This window comes from Saimiri boliviensis, chromosome 9, assembly GCF_048565385.1.
Source record: "Saimiri boliviensis isolate mSaiBol1 chromosome 9, mSaiBol1.pri, whole genome shotgun sequence".
Classification (NCBI taxonomy): domain Eukaryota; kingdom Metazoa; phylum Chordata; class Mammalia; order Primates; family Cebidae; genus Saimiri; species Saimiri boliviensis.
Window position 1 is genome coordinate 24060186 of NC_133457.1, and position 17463 is coordinate 24077648.

Consider the following 17463-nt stretch of genomic DNA (forward strand, 5'->3'; position numbering starts at 1 on the left):
TCATAAGTCATGTTGACTTATTTAATGACTTCTTTATTCCAGGGCACTTATATCAACACAATGTGTTTTGAAGAAGAATCACAGGTACTACCTTGGGAAATATAAGGAGATTAATAATTGAGTTTATCATAGATGGCAAAGTTTATAATTTTTCTAATCTATTTCCATAATGATTTATGACATCTGGAAATTGCTTGTTATAACAATAAATCTTCAGGTGGATCACCCTTGTCTATGGATTATTTGGTTATAGGACATAAAGATAGGACACTGTCCCACAGCAGATTTTTTTTTTCTTGCTGTTTGAGAGACACCAGCTTTCACTAAGCAGTTCATTATTTTCTAAGGTTGGAGCAGCTGTGGATCCCCATAATTATGGATTTGCTATGTCCCTGTCAATCTACTGTGAATCCTAATTCAAATTTTACATGTCTCTTTGGGGCCTTGTTAATTTTCTCATGATTATGTGGTTCCTGACAAATGACAGTTTCGAGATTCTGAAGTTGCTTAAGTTAGTTTTTTATGAGGTATTGCCAATTGCTCATTGTTTTTAGAATGCTTAATAACCTTTTTCTTTTTAATCTTGTGTCCAATAAAGCAGCTGCCCTGGCTGTATTTTTACTCATTTATTTCCTCTAAGGACTGCTACCAGACTATAATTTCTAAGATGCTCTACCTTTTTAGGTTATATGGTCAAGTGGAAAGAAAGAAAGCACTTAAGAAAGGTATCTGGAGTGTTAGAATTTTTAACTCAGAGCTATTTCAAGGTGAGGACAATAATGTGCAGCTTATTTTTGTATGACTCAAATTTAACACAGTGTCCCATACATGAAGGCACATAATAAATGCAGGCTAAACAAAATTAATTAAACATATTTATCTCCACTGATTTTGCTCTAGTTTGGCCATCCATCTGTATCAGTGTTTGGCACATGTTTTCTGTAAAGAGCCGTGTAGTAACTATCTTAGGTTTTGCATCCCATCCATTCCCTGTCTCAGCTGCTCAACGCTACCATTATAGTACAAAAGCAGCCATAGGCAATATGTAAACAAATGGACAGAGCTATGTTCTAGCAAAACTTTATAAAGATGGATGTTTGGGCTTCAGTTTGCCACCCTGGATTTAGTTAATAAAGAGGTCTCATCTCATGTGCTAACTTTGATCGGTGGCTGCCTTAGAATACTGTATTGAGGATTCTCAGGGTCAATCTAGGCTCAGTGGTAAATAATTTATTAGTTAATGTCTACCATAGGCATTGTTTTGATCTTTCCTATAATTTATTTTGAGGACACTGTGACCTGTGCAAATGGTTGCCTTTATTTTTTCGCATTGGACACCAAGAAACTCAGAGTTACTTTTTAATAATCTGTAACAAATAGAGTTGACCCTTGAACAACCTGGATTTGAACTGCATGGGTCCACTTATAAGCAGGTTTTCTTCTGACTCTCACTCCTAAGATAGCAAGAGCGACTCCTCCTTTTCCTTCTCCTCAGCCTATTTAACATAAAGATAACAAGGATGAGACCTTTATGATGATCCACTTCCACTAATAAATAGTAAATATATTTTCCTTATGAGTTTCTTAACATTTCCTTTTCTTTAGCTCACTTTGTTGTAAGAATACAATAGATAATACATATGACATTACAAAATGTGTATTAATCAACTATGTTATTGGTAAGACTTTCATTCAATAGGCTATTAATAGTTACATTTTGGGGGAGTCAAAAGTTATTTGTGGGTTTTCAACTGTGTTGGGGTTGGTACCCCAATCCCCTGTTGTTTAAGGGTCAACTGTAAAAGGAATTATAAGGCACATATTTTGCGTCCAACTTTATCCCTTGCTTCATCTCAGTTTTACCATTGTACTTTTCTTAGCCCAGAGTTCCTTAAACTTGACTACATAAAACATTGATGAAACCATAGACTTTACCAAAGAGCAGCGGCTTACTGGGGGTTTGCAAGGACACATCTGCAAAACATTAATAATCATACCTACCTTTTAGGGTTGGTGAAAATTAAATGAAGGAATTAATATAAAATACCAAGCATAGTACCTAGCACACAGTAAGTACTGCATACATGGTAGCTATTAAGTGTATGCCTTCAGAGAGCTCAGCCAACTATTAAATGTGTGCCTTCAGAGAGCTCAGAAAGGTAAAACACATTACTTCTGATTTCTGTGGCCCTCCTCCCAGGTAGGTGGAAAAAAAACCCTGAAGATGTGAAAACTCTCTCCGATTACCCAGATTTCATCTTGTGGAACTGAGTCTTCCCTGTGGGAAATACTAGTCCACCTTATAACATTTGAGTCTTTTTTCTTTTTCTTTTTTTTTTCTTTGAGACGGAGTTTCACTCTTGTTACCCAGGCTGTAGTGCAATGGCGCGATCTCGGCTCACCGCAACCTCCGCCTCCTGGGTTCAAGCAATTCTCCTGCCTCAGCCTCCTGAGTAGCTGGGATTCCAGGCGTGCGCCACCATGCCCAGCTAATTTTTGTATTTTTAGTAGAGACAGGGTTTCACCATGTTGACCAGGATGGTCTCGATCCACCCGTCTTGGCCTCCCAAAGTGCTGGGATTACAGGCTTGAGCCACTGCGCCCGGCTTTTTTTCTTTTTTACTCCTCTGTTTGTGGGGAACTCTCTGTGTGGAATAGGACCATATATCCACACAGGAAAATAACAAGGTGGGATTTGGTTGGCAAGATCATTGGGCTTCCTTCCTTTCCCTTTCAAGGTGCCACTTTCTTGTCATACTGGGCAATATCCATACAATTCTTAAAAGTTCATTTTAGTTATATTCCACTGAGTTTTGGGGGCAAGAATTTTACTACTTAGATGAATGATTTGAAGTTATTTGATGCTTATCAGTTGGTGCTATTTTAGCCCACAATTCCCTTCATAAACTATTATCTTTTCTGACTTAAAAAATGACTGGTATAAGACACCCAGATATGCTACAACTCTATATGCTATTGCAAAGAATCAGAATGGTGTACATTCTACACTTGAGAGAAATGTGAAAGGAGAGTTGCCAACACTGAAGGAAAGCAACAGCACGAGTAAGAAAGAGAAAGAATGAAAAATATGCAAAGTGGTAACTGGCAAGTCAGGAGCTCACTAGGCCTAACCTTGTTCTTAACTCGGATTCTTCATCATAAACCCATTTTAATGATAAGAAATTCAGAAACTAATTTTTCCCCACAACAAATAGAAAGTTAGTAATGATTTTAGTTGGGCAAATGTAGTGATATTTCTCCCTTCCTTATGTTCCTCAATAGTTCCGATGGCCGGTATCTAATACCTCAGAGCAATTTTGAAGTCTTTTCTCCTGTAAAATTACAACTTCTATTCACCCATGGCTCCAATTTATCCACATTTTTGAAAATTCGTATCAATAAAATATACTGTCTTTTCTGTCTCTGTTAGCTTCTTCTTGCTCCTTATTCCTCTCTCTTTGAACCTTCTAATCGTTTTTTAGATCTTGGCTTAACATCAGTGTCTCAGGAAAGCCTCTTCCCTCCATTCCTCCTTCACCCCAACCAGGCTATTCAGGTTCTTTGTTGTATCTCCTCAAAGAATCTTGTTCATTCTGTCTCCCCACTAGACCATAAGCACCATGAGAGCAGGAACATGTCTGCTTCTCCCTACCATTTATCTCTAGCACCTGGCGCAGTGTCCAGCACATAGTCGACATCCGATAAATATTAGTTAAAAGGATATACTTCTTTTTTTTTTTTTTTTTTTTTTTTGAGACGGAGTTTCGCTCTTGTTACCCAGGCTGGAGTGCAATGGCGCGATCTCGGCTCACCACAACCTCCGCCTCCTGGGCTCAAGCAATTCTCCTGCCTCAGCCTCCTAAGTAGCTGGGATTACAGGCACGCGCCACCACGCCCAGCTAGTTTTTTTTGTATTTTTAGTAGAGACGGGGTTTCACCATGTTGACCAGGATGGTCTCGATCTTTCGACCTCGTGATCCACCCGCCTCGGCCTCCCAAAGTGCTGGGATTACAGGCTTGAGCCACTGCGCCCGGCAGAAGGATATACTTCTTGTGTATGACTGTGTGACTGCTCATCCAGCTATCGTCTTGTGGAGTTGAAGTTGGAAAAAGATGAATTTTTCTCTGTTAGGTTCATGAACTATATGCCCATCCAAATTTTAAAATATGTCATTTTCTATTTGCACAAGCAGGTACAGTAACTGCTGAAACTATAGCTTTTCCACACAATTAGCTATCTCATTTTCCTCTTGCTAAAATAAGAGACCCTTTCAAACCTTGTTTGCAAAGTTACGCAACACTGCCGGTGATGCTGAGTTCCTTTCCCTTCTGCTGTATTTTGCTTCAGCTTTCCAGGATTCAAAATTCCACTTGCAGTCCTTGGCAGGGGGGTCAGGTCAGTGTTTTTACCATGCCTGGGGATGGTCAACCGGAAATCATTGTGTTTTCACAATGCTTTGCCACAGGTCATTTTGTGACCTGTTTCACACAGCTTGCTGAGATTTGCCTGATTGCCCACAAGCTGGTGGGAAAGGATTCCAGGTGCTCTCTTGCATTAGAAGTACACAAGGTCAGTTAGTTTGCTTCAGGAAAGGGCTCAGCCTTTTCGAGGCTGAGCAGATTAGCAATTTTATATGATTAAAAAAAACTTGTGGCACTGAAGGTTGAAAGGCCATGTAGGAGTGTCATTGCATATAGTCAAGGTTTTCCCATGAATTAAAAATGTTTACGTGCCAAACTCTGTCTTGGGAAATGCAGAAGGACTATTCTTGTGGAAGGTCTTGTACAACCCTAGATGTATGTCAGAATTTCTTATAAGGCTTTGTAAAAATACATATGCCTAGACCTTAGAAAATCAGAATCTCCAGTGGGTAGAATCGTGTTTTTTCACTTGTTAGTGAACCTGTTAAAATAGAGCAAAAGTTTAAAAAGCAGATTTTAGAGTCCTACCCAAAGAAAAAGTTGATTTACTAGCTGGGCATGGTGGCACATGCCTGGAATCCCAGCTACTTGGGAGGCTGCGGCAGGGGAATTGCTTGAACCCGGGAGGTGGAGGTTGCAGTGAGCTGAGATTGTGCCATTGCACTCCAGAACTGGGCAACAAGAGAGAAACTCCATCTCAAAAAAAAAGAATAAATTTAAAAAAACTAAAAAGAAAGAAAAGAAAAGAAAAAGTTGATTTACTAAATGTGGAGCAGGCTCCGTGAATGTGCATTTTTAAAGAAGGCAATCCCCTTTTTCCACCCAAGGTGACTTAGAAGCAGTTGGTTGGAATACCAGCCCTGAAGAAACGTTGATGAAGCCCAGTGACCTAATTTTGTAGGAAAACTGAAGCCCTGCCCTAGTGCCCTTCCCTTGCATGGAGCTAAGAAGGCTTTATTGTGACCCTGTTTTTGAACTTTATACCTGGATTCCTAAAATGAGACATTAGGTCCTGTGTGCGTATTTCTGGGAAGAGGATCTGTTGCTCTCAGAGATTTTTTAGTCAGGTTGAAAATAATACAAAAAAATTAGAAAACACATTTTCATCATGAGATACAACAGGCTCTGGCTCTGTCCAAACCAGCAGTCCTTGCAAGTGGGTTATTATGGTATAAAATAAGGTGTGATGCTCACTTAGCAAGTATAAAATAGTATGACATTTATATACTTTATAGCAGAAGAGGGGCAGATGTCAGAATGATAGGAAGAAACATGGTAGGTACAGTCCCTCTTATCTTTCTTTGTGGTCATGTAGAGTCATCACTCATAGGATGTTAAATTTGGTTTTAAAGCACTCATTCCCCATCCTTTTCTGCCATCATACCTACGTTGGTCTAAGTGTCAGGGAAACTCACATATGTGAAAAGGCTTCTGTCCTACCTGCTAGTTCCTTATAAATTAGCGGGAGGGCAAAAGGTGACTAGATAGAGACACTTTGAAGTAGTTGAGAGCTGTAACAGAGATCTGAACGTAGGACATTGTGGTGTCAAGTAAGAAAGCAATCACTTTAATTCTGAGAGACTACTTTTGCAACCAAAGTGATGATTCTTATTTGTACAGAAGTTTTAAAGCTGTATGTATGCAGTAGGTGCTACTGAATTTGTTCTTTATTTACCCATGTATGAGGTACAACAAATTAAGTTTGCTTCATTAGGTTAACCTCAAACAAGCTTTGATGGCAGGTCTCTCGAAGCAGGAGCCAGAGACAGAGAAGAGTAACTTAAACCTTCAAGGAGCACCGATCTTTTTGTTTTCCCCCACACAAAGTTAAATTTCAGAGTAGACAACATTTGTCCTTCTTTACCTTCACTTTCATACTTTACACTGCATTCCCAGGAGTCTCCTTGGGTGCCTTATGGCTTGTCAGTCCACCTCCTTGTAAGTAAAACTCTGACCAACTTGTTCACACTAAGACTAAATACTTAGTGTACTACTCCTCCTTAAATATTTTACCTTTTTGTAGGTAAAGAGCTGGCGTTAACCAAAGATTGAAGCTATAATGATAGAATTTCAGGCATCAAAAAAAGCCCAAAAGGAAAATGCTTTGGTGGTGGGGATCCTTTTGGGGCTACTCACATTACTCTAAATAAGGCAGTTACCAGCTCCCTGGACAAAAAGACCACCCTTTTCCATACCCCAGCTGCTCATACAGGGATTCTTAATCTAATACTGGTTTTGAAGGTACTTCTTAAAGTCATGTCAGATTGGAGACATCAGCCCAACTGGCATTCATCTGGAGCTTCCCTGCCACCCTGGCCACACCTGTCTTCTGGAGGTCTACCCTAAGAGCCTGACAGGTAGCTGCAGGGCAGAAACCAATTGAGGCCCAGTAGGAGTTCTCTGGCGGTACTCCTATGTAAATAGTGGTTGCCAGCCAAGAAATATTTTATCTGGCCATGTTTTGACTACCTCCTAAGCAGCTGCTCTACTGTCATACCTTCAGAGTTCTTTTTGATTAATAACTCATGAGTGTTTTATAATTCACTTCTAACAGTCCCATTGGCTTCCCAGATTCCCAAGGGCATTTTCAGTTAGCATTCTATATGGAACTTCCTGGAATACATTTGGATAGCACTAATGGAAGTTAATATTTCTCCAGGCTCAATAGCCCAAGATTCAGAAATGGAAGGGAATTTTATCGGTAAACATAATTTTCTCTGAAAGATGAAACATAGTTTTCTCTGTAAACAAATATTACTTTGCATTTTTTCTCTATAGATCTCAAGTGTATAGAATGTGAAACATCTTTCTGTAGCTGCAAAAAAGACAGGAAATCACCCATCACAAAATTTAGCCAGATTGCTTTGACTGAGTGCCGCTTGTTTTCTCAAAAGAGTTATGAGAAAGTAGACGTTAGGCTGTTTTTATGTTGCTGTTCCTCAGGGGAACATAGATATGTATGTGTGCCTAAAACCAAAAGGATCATGAAACTAGTACAAACGATTCCTGCTGAATCCCTTAACCTATTTCTGGAATATGTGTAATATTGAGGGGCAAAGAATGCATCATCACTGTGGCAGTAGGGAAGTAAGTTCAACTTTTTGTCAGAATGTAGGCAGATACATTTTTAATCTTTTAGAGTATGAGGGTAGATGTTGATCGAAAGGAAAATGGGCCACATAGCTGAACAATGTTTGATAATTTGATGAAATTATATTTTACTCTAATTACAGGGTAAGGATCTAGAAAAGAGAGGTAAGTTAGTTTTTATGTACAGAAGCATCCGTCTGTAATTAGGGAAGCCATCATACAGAAAGTGGGATTTGAGTGATATTTTCACACTCTGGCACGCTTGATGCTACCACATGAATACAGTGTCAGATTGAATATGAAGTAGATGACTGATAAAGTTATTTAAGGTTTGTCACGTTAGGAATTCCAAAGGAATTGTCTGGGATAATCTATAACTTAGTAGTCCATCACCTTAATGTTTAAACTAAATGGGAACTTTAGTCTTCATAGTCGGTCTGTTAGATGACTTCATAGTGTTATGCCCTCTGCGGTAGTCATTTTACCACAAGACTAGCATTCGCACGTCTGCAGCTTTGGTTCTCCAGAGCAATCTTAAATCTCTGTAATAGGTGTAAGATTTCATTTTTATGCTTCTGGTTTAAGCCTGTGACTTTTTCCTGATGCCATCTCTCCTGAAGGAATCAAATTTACCTTCTTGAGACAGAATTATGAATTCAGGAGTGCAAGATGGTCATCTCGAAGACACTTTTCTTATTTAAATAATCTCTCCAGGTTAGAAGTGCCAAAGACTAAAAACGGCAAGAAATGACACTTTTGGCAGGCATGAGAGAAGAATAACTCCCTTGCCTTATGTTCTCTTCCTGGTGGGCAAGGGCACTCACTCTGACTTTGTTTTAAAGTGCCTGGAGCCAAAGAACAGCTGTCAAAAGTTAATGATATGTTACCACAAGAAAGATGGATTCCAAGGTGAAACTAAGTAAATTAATGTGTGATCTGTGTGCTGGCTGCTGCCAGATCAGCAAACAGACATCCTTCTCTTCAAGGGCAGGAAAACCTTGCCTGCAATGAAATATTACTCCCTTCATTCTTCTTTCTTTCTCTGGTGTGAATTTCAAAGGATTCCCATGATAATCTCTCTTTTATCTTGTGAATACCTTGTGGACATCCCTGGGTGACTATTTCCCTAAATTCAGCCCTTTTCTACTCAGTACTTGGAGAATTGATTCTCACTTTACTTCCCTTATATGTCTTTCTCAGTGCCAAAGTCTCCTCCCAGGAGAGGGCCACTGATCAGATGCCCTTAAAGCCAGATTTACCATCTTATTTTGTTATTTATTGGTGTTTTAAAATTTATCATTGTTAAATTTACTGTTGACATGAGTGTGGAGACCAGCCCTTTTGCTTTTGTCTCCTTTTCTCAAGCTGTAGAAGGCTGTGTCCATTCACAGTCAACACTCATAATGAAGCAGAAGCTCTGTGTGTTTGTTAGGCATATATGTGGTATAAACATAAATTGAAAGGCACTGCCATCAATTATTTGTCCCATTCAGTTTAATGGAGCTTGAGAATTTCTCTCTTTTCAGATTATAATTGTGTGTGTTTGTGGGTGTTAAATAAATGGAGGGGGAGAGGTAACTTATAAAATTGTGAAATTTGAGGGGTATTAAAATTCTGAAACTCTTTATCTTGGCAAAGTACTCTCTAGACCGCATGAGGCAAAAATCTCTTTTCTTCTTAAGATGCATGTCTCAGGTTTTGAAATCTTAAAATCTCAACTCTTGGTTTTTCAGTTACTTGGAAATGGAGTCTCTATATCAGGACCAACATTTACAACATACTTCATTACAAAGTTAATGATAAATCCATTTCTTGGTTAAAAAATATATTCGAAATAAGAATTTATTGCATATGGAGGCACTTTATTTTGGATTATCATTACCTAAAATTTCATGAAATTGCTTACTGGAACTGGTAATAAAATAGAACATTTGTTACAAAGTGAAGGAACAAAAAATAAAAAACAACTATGACATATAAATTATTAAGTAAAAATTATTATATGATGAAGCATATTTGCATAGTTAAGGACATCAGAAGCCTATTTTTAAGTCCACTAAAGGTCAAAATGAGTAGTAACTTGACCTTGACACCTTTTTTCCAGAGAAATGTACTAAAAGTGATTTGAAACATAGGTTTAATTTACTTGTGATCTTTTTCTAATGGTGGCTCTATTAGAATTTAATTACATCCCTTAATAAACCTTTCTTGAAAAGAAGCTTTTGCCTCCCTGGAAACTTGCAAATAAGTTTAATACCTTTTCATCACAGAAGTTTTTTGTTTTTGTTTGTTTGTTTGTTTGGAGGCGTCGTGGTGATGGTGGTGGATATTCCCTAAAATATGAAGAGATGAATAGTTTTCAGGCTTACTGTTAAATGTTCAAGAGTAAATTTAATATGTTGTGTAACTTTACTCAGTTTTCCCATTGCTTTTTAATAGCTTTGCCTTCAGCTTTACCTTCCAGTTATGTGACATTGAAGATATGTTTTTCTTTCCCATCTGTTGGGAAGCTTTGCTCATGTGCTCTTTTGTTCTCTTCTGGGTTTCATCCTAGCCTGGGGTTGCTTTACCTTGTAAAGTAACCACAGTAGGCATTGCCATCTTTGTAAAAAAATTAATATAGCTTTTCTAGTTCAAAAGTGATTTGTGTTTCCTGCTCCAATACTTACTCCATAACCAAGGATAAGTTTCTCAACCTCTCTGAGTGTGTTTCTTCATCTGTAAAAGTCTATTAGGGTGGTTGTAAGGATTAAATATGCTACCACATTTAAAGCATTCAGCACAGTGCTGGCACATAGAAATATTGTTTTATTTTATAAAATTTGGAAAACTGCACAGAAAAAATAAAAATCACCCAGATTTTTATTACTCTGAGATAACTAATGATATAAATTAATTTAATTCACCCAATTTTCCCCCTCATATATGTAAGGTATACAGACGACTTTGTAATCTCCTTTTTTTTTGAAAGGTTCTCACTCTGTCAGTCGGGCTAGAGTACAATGGTGCAGTCTCAGCACACTGCAGCCTCTGCCTCCTCAGGCTCAAGCAGTCCTCCCAACTCAGCCTTCTGAGTAGCTGGTACCACAGGTGCGTGCCACCATGCCTGGCTGTTTTTCTGCATTTTTAGTAGAGACAGGGTCTTGCCATGTTGCCCAGTCTGGTCTTGATATCCTGAGCTCAAGTGATCTGCCCACCTCAGCCTCCCAAAATGCTAGGATTACAGGGATGACCTGCTATATCTGGCCTTAATCTGCTTTTTATTATGTATATTTTCTTGCATAATTTATTACCCTTTTATAACACAATTTTTAGTTGCTTATTCTGTTGATAGTTTCTTTTGCTGTGTGGAAATGCTATAGTTTAATTAAGTCTCATTTGTCTATTTTTTATTTTGTTTCTTTTGCTTTGAGGATCTTGTTAATCAATTCCTTGCCTCGGCCAATGTCTAGAAGAATATTTCCTAGGTTTTCTTTTTTAAATTATTTTTTAATTGGTCTTTAAATTCTACCAGAATTATTTCCTGATTATTTTTCCATGTTCTCCTCTCATCTTAATTTCTCTCCCTAAAGGCTGTTTAACACCTAACATAACTCATGCATTAAATAAATATATTAATTTATCTCAAGATTCATGCCTATTTTTGCATGCTTTGTAAAATGTATTTTTCTAGTATTTCATGTGTGTTTTGTTTGCATATTAAAATTGCAGGTTCCTTTATGGTAAAGGCTTGTTTTCCCAACAGTTCGAGTCTAATGTGCTTTACTCAGCAGACAGTCAATAAATTAGAATTGGCCAGCTAACAAGTTTTCTTTTTAAGATGAGTTGTGAAGCATTTAGCAGATCTTGAAATGTACTTTTGCACCATCCCACCTGAATTCTTTAATATGTATTATTTCTTAAACAATATACCATATAATAGTAAATAGTCTTTTAGCCTAATGACCAACATCAGCATTCTGCCTACTACATTTCCAGAATTTAGGTTCTTAATCATTCTACTTTTTTCATTTATCCTTCTTACCCACTGAGTTCTTTTTATAGAGTCTACTGTAACCCTTTAATGTCTTCCAGATGACAGTTAGAATGGGTAACATAAATATTACTCATATTTAAATATAAATATAAATTCTGTAAGAAGGCACATTTGGCATCTTTTATGCCCTGCCTTATAAGCTTTTAGCTCATGTTTTGACTTTAGCTGTTGCTGAAGCCACCTTTTCAGGTCTAACTGGAGGGAACTTGCAAACATTCTTACGCTTTCTTCCCTGAGGCTTTTCTTCCACCATTTAGGATAAGTTTGGCTAAGCATAAAGCTGAAAGTCCAGGGGTAATTAACATCCTATGAAGCAACCTTTAACTCAGGTGTACGGCTCTGATGTACATTATACATGATTTCTCAAAGGGTACCTAGAAGAATCAAGCCCATTGCCAAATGCAGAAATAAAGGCAAGAATGGAGAAGATCAAATTATTATGGAGAAGAAGGCATTAAATAAAGCTTCATACAGCTTTAAATGTGAAGCACATAATTTGCCATTTTGGCATGTGAATGATGATTGGGTTTGAGCTGTTCAATTTTCTAAAATAATGGCATGAAAGAAAATTAAAGACCAAGAATAGTTATATTTGCTAGTAGAAAACCAGACTCTTCTCTGAAATTGTGAAAGGAAGATCTGTATGCAAGCAAAGAATTAGGGACTGTCAGAAAGTTTTTTCCCAAGCTATCTGAAAGTGCTTGATTTTTGTATGCTGTCAAAGTATTGAGTTTCTATAGTACATGAAACCAGAGCATTGAACCAGATGTGGGAGGACACAATAATGTGTAAGATACAGTCCTTATTTCCACCATATGAAGGAGCTTAAGTACCTATGCCTGTACAAATATAAATAATCAGAAAGGTGTTGGATGCTGTTAGATGTTCAAGTTAGGTTAGGCAGTACTAACAGTATATGAGCCAAACCTTGAAGAATATGAAGGATTGGCTAAAACCAATAATTCCTCTGATTTTGCTCAAAGTTATGGAGATACAGAATGATAAGGGCATAAATTGCATGGAAAAGTATAAAGTACTGTACAAATGCAAGCTATTGACAGTGGTAACAATAATGTTATTATCTTTGGAATAGTTAGGTTATAAGAATATGAAATTTAGGATTTAAACTTCTAGTAGGATTTAACATTGAATCATGATCAATTCTTCATTTATCATTTAATAATGATCAATTCTTTATTATTTATTCATTTATTATTGAATAGACAAGTAATTCCAGAGTTTCATTTTGTTTTTCACTTCATTTTTAGAATCCCAGTGAAGTTTTAAATCTAAATTGCTCTTTATATTATCTATTACTGTGGAGTAATTGTAATCTCAGTTAATAATGTGTTTTTGTCATAAGCTTATATTTGAACATAAGGTTTAACTCCCATTTGAGTATATTTAGAGCATCACCTCAGTGTAGAGATGATTTCTTGAAATATCTTAACAGAATCTAATGTCTTGATTAGAGTTGTTTCCTTCTGTTCCTCTTAAGAATCTTTCTCAGTAGCAAGAAGTCTATCCATGACGTTATGCTGTTTTAGAAATGAAATGCCAAAATATGACTCCAGTTTAGTCAAAGCTATAGGCCCTATACAAAGACCTGTATTATGATTGTAATTAGAAAAGCAAATTTCATTTCAAACACAATCAATGGCCACAGTTGAAGGAAGATATGTGATATGCTTCCTTTTTAGTTTTATTTTAAGTTGAGGGGTACAAGTGCAGATTTGTTACATAGGTAAACTTGTGTCATGGGGGCTTGTTTCATTACCCAAGTATTAAGCCTAATACCCCGAGTTGTTTTTCTTGATCCTCTCTTCCTCCCACCCTCCATCTTCCAAAGGCCCCAGTGTGTGTTGTTCCCCTCTGTGTGTCCATGTGTTCTTATCATTTAGCTCCCACTTGTAAGTGAGAACATGCGGTATTTGGTTTTCTGTTCCTGTGTTACTTTGCCAAGCATAATGGCCTCCAGCTCCATCTATGTCCCTGCAAAGGACATGATCTCATTCTTTTTTATGACCGCATAGTATTCCATGGTGTATATGTACTACATTTTCTTTGTGTAGTTTTTCATTGATGGGCATTTGGGTTGATACCGTGTCTTTGCTATTGTGAATAGTGTTGCAAGGAGCATATGTGAGCATGTTTCTTTATAATAGGATGATTTCTATTCCTTTCGGTATATTATCCAGTAATGGGATTGCTGAGTCGAATGGTATTTGTGTCTATAGGTCTTTGAGAAATCACCACACTGACGTGTGGTGGATGGAGTGTAAAACTAATTTACACTCCCACCAGCAGTGTAAAAGTGTTCCTTTTCCTCCACAACCTTGCTAGCATCTGTTATCATTTGGCTTTTTAGTAATAGCCATTCTGACTGATGTTAGATGATATCTCATTGTGTTTTGATTTGCATTTCTCTAATGATCATTGATGTTGAGCTTTTTTTTCATATGATTGTTGGCCACATGTATGTGTTCTTTTTAAAAGTATCTGTTCATGTCCTTTGCCTACTTTTTTATGGGGTTGTCTTTTTCTTGTAAATTTGTTTAAGTTCCTTATAGATGTTGAATATTAGACCTTTGTCAGGTGCAGAATTTTAAAAAATATTCTCCCGTTCTGTAGGTTGTCTGTTTATTCTGATGATAGTTTCTTTTGCTATGCAGAAGCTCTTTAGATTAATTAGATCCCATCTGTCAAGTTTTGCTTTTGTTGCAATTGCTTTTTGTGTCTTCATCATGAAATCTTTGCCCATGCCTATGTCCTGAATGGTATTGGCTAGGTTATCTTCCAGGGTTTTTATAGTTTTGAGTTTTACATTAAAGTATTTAATCCATCTTGAGTTAATTTTTATATATTGTGTAAGGAAGGGGTCCAGTTTCAATCATCTGCTTATGGCTATCCAGGAATCCGATGGTGTGCTTTCAATAATAGAGTACATCAATATTTGTAAAATGTGAATTATGGAACTATTTTCTCTACCTCATGGGTATTTCAAGGAAAAAAATTAATGACAGATATTACACTGAGTAACAAGGTAGTGTGAGTTTTAAAACAGTTATTGTGCAGTATGTCTATTTTCCAGTGTCAGGGAAAAATGTTAGTAAGTTATAGAATTAAATTTGTTGCACAAATATGCTGAGTCCATTTACATTTTATGGAATAATTTTATTTGTTCTGCACTAGATCGCTGGCAGAGAAATTGAACAATGTTTGATGATGTTAAGGTTGTAATTTTATCAGCAAGGGAATTAGGAAACATAGATATAAATCTGGAAATAAAACGTGTTGTGTGCTACCTTTGGCTACTCTAGAGGCTAAAATACAACTTCACCACCACTTGACAGTGGACTTTTCCTTGGAAGTCAGTCGTCGTTGTTCTGGCAAGTTTCTTTTCATCCTAAATTGTGTAAACATTTAAAGGGAAAATCATGAAAGTCATAAAGAAATATATTTTAATGTATCTACTTAAAGGAGAATAAGTTATTACATGAAAAAGACACATGCACATGCATGTTTATAGCCGTACAATTCACAATTGCAAAACTATGGAACCAACCTAAATGCCCACCAACCAACAAGTGGGTAAAGAAAATGTGGTATATATTCATCATGGTATGCTACTCAGCCATAAAACAGAATGAAATAATGGCATTTACAGCAACTTAGACGAAGCTGGAGACCGTTATTCTATGTGAAGTAATTCAGGAATGGAAAACTAAATATCATAAATTCTCACCTTTAAGTGGGAGCTGAGCTATGAGGATGCAAAGGCATAAAAATGATGTGATGGACTTTGGCGACATAAGGGGGAGGGTGACGGGAAATTCGGGATAAAAGACTACATATTGGGTACAGTGTACTCTGCTTGAGTGATGGGTGCACCAAAATCTCAGAAATCATCACTAAATAACTTAGTCATGTGACCAAAACCACCTGTTCCTTAAAAACTATTGAAATAAAATGTTTACAAAACAAATATATTTTAAAGACAATTTAACAAAATTACAATAGTGAGAACATGGAAACAATACAAAAATGTGGAACTTATAAAGTATTGGCTGGGCGCAGTGGCTCATGTCTGTAATCCCAGCACTTTGGAAGGCCGAGGCAGGTGGATCATCCAAGGTCAGGAGTTCAAGACCACCTGGCCAACATGGTGAAAACCAATATTATATCTCTACTAATAATACAGAAGAAATTAGCTGGGCATGGTAGCAGGCGCCTATAGTCCTAGCTACTCAGGAGGCTGAGGCAGGAGAATCGCTTGAACTTGGGTGGTGGAAGTTGCAGTGAGCCGAGATCGTGCCATTGTACCCCAGCCTAGATAACAAGAGCAAAAGTCCATCTCTAAATAAATAAATAAAATACCTTCCACAATTGGAATATATTCTTCCATATCTTCTCCTATGCCTATATGCTAATACTAAATACAATATATACATAATATGTATGCTGTAGGATACACTGTCTCTGATACTCTGTGACTTTGATTCCTAACCTCAACAATGTATCATCTAGTCAGTACATATAGTCCTGTCTCTTTTTTTTTCCCCAAAGGCTATAGAGCATACTACTTTATAAATGAAAAAACCGAACCTCTGTTGATTAGCATGTATCTCATGTGTGTGTGTGTGTGTGTGTGTGTGTGTGTGTGTGTGTGTGTGTATCGGTGTGTGTGTTTAATGCATACTTATTTTAAATTATATGATTATTAGCTGTAAAAAATTTTAAAAATGGATACATTGTAACTTTACATATTTATGGGGTAAGGTTTGATGTTTCAATACATGTATATTTTGTATAATGTTCAAATCAAGGTAGTTAGCATGTCCCTTACCTCGTGCATTTATAATTTATTTATGCTGGGAACATTTAGAAACATTCTTCTAGCTATTTTGTAATAGATAACACCTTACTGATAACCATAGTCACCCTAATGCACAGCAGAACACTATGGGTTTTTTTTTTTTTTCCCATGTAGACAGGTCTTTGCCTTATTCTAAGCAAAGATTGCCCCAGAGACCATCTTATTTTTTTCCAGCAGTTTCTTTTTGAAGTTTTTTTAGTGATTGTGAATATAATTTCGAACAATATATGAAGGACTTTGCTGATTTATTTATTAACTTTAGACACTAAGTGAGTAAAGCAGGACTGCACTGCAAGGAGATGCTAAACTCTTGACATTCTCAAGAGATAAGTTTTACAAATTTCAGAATTCCCCTGATTTATGCATGCCTCTCTGTCACTTAATTATGCTCATAAAATTCTGCTTCACTAGCACTGGGATTCTCAACTTGGAGAGTAAAGAGTATGCTACCATTGTAACCTACCAGAAGAAATTATCAGAATCTTTGGGAAAACCTTTCAAAATGTGCATATCTTCCTTCGTACCCGCAAGTGGAATATGCTTACCTGATTGAAAATCACTACATGTAATTAGTTGTTACTAATTGGAATGTAACTAGTTGGGAGTGTGTTGTACAGATAGTGTAAGAGCAAACAGCAATAACACACCTGTCAAAGTTAAGTATTTTATATACACAAGCTTAAGGCGTTTAAGTGGTGAAGAGGTTTTTTATTTTTCAGGTTAAGGGACATTGTCTTAAATCTCATTTTCTGTTTATCCCATTATCATTATTGGCCCTAGCAGAGGACTCTCCTTTATAAAATTCACTTTACTAGAGTTCCTGGGTAAGCATTAATGAGTAGAGACTAACAAAACAAAGTAGGGATGTGGATGCCAAAGCATGAATGGGCTCACTGCTGAGATGAGTGACTGTCTTCCACGTTGTGGACCAGGGCAAGTCAAATTTGTATCCAGCAAAATCACTATCACAGAGCCTTCAGTTCACTATAATAGTTGAAACTCTGAGCACTAACTCTGTGAATATCTAACCAAATCTATC

General features: G+C 37.1%; 1 protein-coding gene across 2 annotated transcripts in view; it reads left to right on the forward strand.

Moving 5' to 3' along the window:
* Window positions 1-17463, forward strand: part of PPM1L (protein phosphatase, Mg2+/Mn2+ dependent 1L) — a 312963-nt gene that overhangs the window by 203485 nt on the left and 92015 nt on the right. The window lies entirely within an intron of this gene.